The sequence below is a fragment of the Microtus ochrogaster genome (genome assembly GCF_000317375.1).
Source record: "Microtus ochrogaster isolate Prairie Vole_2 chromosome 14 unlocalized genomic scaffold, MicOch1.0 chr14_random_3, whole genome shotgun sequence".
NCBI lineage: Eukaryota > Metazoa > Chordata > Mammalia > Rodentia > Cricetidae > Microtus > Microtus ochrogaster.
The window spans coordinates 605,274-607,559 of record NW_004949098.1 but is presented as its reverse complement, the minus strand read 5'-3'; positions in this window follow the sequence as shown (position 1 = coordinate 607,559).

Here is a 2,286-nt window from a genome sequence, read left to right as displayed (position 1 = left end):
TTTGTTTTTTTCAAGACAGGGTTTCCCTGTGTAACAGTCCTAGCTGTCCTGGAACTAGCTCTTGTAGACCAGGCTGGCCTCGAACTCACAGGGATTCACCTGACTCTGCCTCCCGAGTGCTGGGATTAAAGACATGCGCCACCACTGCCGGCTCTGAAGGAGTTCTTAAGCCGTGTTTTAAAATCTCATGAAATATTTTAAAATTTATAGTGTCATTTGAATAGGAATGGCCACCAAAGGCTGATATTTTTGAATGTTTAGTTACCAGGGAGTGGAACTTTTAAAAGGATTGGGAGGACTAGGAAGTATGGCCATGTTGGAGGAAGTGCGTCACTGTGGGTGGGTTTTGAAGCTTCAAGAATCCATGCCAGTGCTCAAGAATCCATCGGGGCGGTTCCTGCTGTCTACAGAGAGAATGTAGAACTCTCAGCTACTTCTCCAGCACCATGCCTGCCTGCTTGCCAACATGCTCCCCACCATGGTGATGAACTAGATGATGGATTAAACCTCTGAAAACGTAAGCAAGCCCAATTAAACACTTTATAAGAACTGCCTTGGTCATGGCAACAGAACAGGGACTAAGACACATGGAGAGCAGTGCAGGTACAGCAAGAAGAGCTCTCTTCCCCACTTAATCAAGATCCTGCAGCTGTTGGCATTGACCCAGAGTCTAGCCAGGAGCCGAGGAACAATAGTCACAACCCCTGGCCCTTGGGAGGCTTGACAGGAAGATCATTAGTTCATTTAGAGGCCAGTCTCAGATGTATTGAGAAATTGTCTCAAAAAAACAAAAACAAGGCCAGGTGTTGGTGGTGCACGCCTTTAATCCCAGCACTCAGGAGGCAGAGGCAGGCGGATCTCTGTGAGTTTGAGGCCAGCCTGGTCTAGAAGAGCTAGTTCCAGGACAGGAACCAAAAAAGCTAAGGAGAAACCCTGTCTCGAAAATCAAAAAACAAAAACAACAACAACAAAAAACAACAGCCAAAAAAAAAAAAAAAAAAAAAGACTGTGGGTCTGGAAGATTGGCTCAGCGGTTCAGAGCACTGAATTGCTCTGCCAGAGGCTCAGGGTTTGAATCCCAGAACCCACACGGAGACTCACAGCACCTGGAACTCTAGTTCCAGAGGACCTCATGTTTTTTTTCCGACTTCCCCGAACTCTGCAGGCATGTGGTACACAGGCATCTATGAAGGCAAAACACCTAAACCCACAAACCAAAAATAAAGGTTAAAAACAATAAAACAAACAACAACAAAACAAAAATAAACAGGCGAGGCACGTGCCTGTAATCCCAGCACAGACAGAGGCGAGAGGATTGGACTCTCAAGTTCAAGGCCAGCATGGTCTACATAACATAACAAGATCCTGTCTCAAACATCAAACAAACAAAAGGTAACATTTCCTTGTATTTAATGCCATTATAATTGTTCTTTTGCCGACCAATTTGAGAACAAATTACAGAGTCTACCACCATCTAGTCCATTTGAAATTCACCAAGTGTGCAGTAAGTGCCGCCTTTTCCTTCTCTGCAGTCCAGGAGCTAAGTCCAGATAACACAGTGCAGTTATTTATCACGGGTGTCCAGTTGCTTCCCATGGGCATTTCCTTATTAGGAAAGACTCTTGTAAGCAGAAGGGCCGAGATAGGCTTTGGAATGGGAGAGTAATTAGGAGACAGAGCTTCATACCAGGCTGCACGATAGGGCCTTAAGGGGAAAAGCCTTCTCTTCAGAAACTTAGGGGCCTGAAAAAATGGCTCAGGAGTTCAAAGTGCTGCTCTCTTCCAGAGTACTTAGGTTTGATTTCCAGCACCTACGTGATGGCTCATAATACCTGGGTTTCTAGTTCAAGGGAACTAATGTCCTATTCTGGCTTCCATGAATACCAGGTTCAGATGTGGGGGCTAGACATACATGCAAGCAAAAGACCCACACACATAAAATAAGTTTTAAAAAAAAGTTTAGGGAGAAGCTGCATTAAAAGAGGTGGCCGGAAACAGGGGAGAGTGGGAGAGACAGTTATCATGTAGAGTATGATGGGGTCCTGAAGGGAAAGCCAGGCCTCTCACTTCCTCCCTCACTTCCCTTGTCATCTCTAACTTGACAATTTAGAGTCTTTGGTGTAGGATGTCCTTCGGTGTAGGATCTCTACAGTGTTTCCTAGGGTTAAACTCTTAGTGGGAGATCTTCCTTCCCTCCCCCCCACACACCCACATCCCCCACACACCAGCATCCCCACACACACCAGCCTCCCACACACACACCAGCATCCCCCCCCACCAGCATCC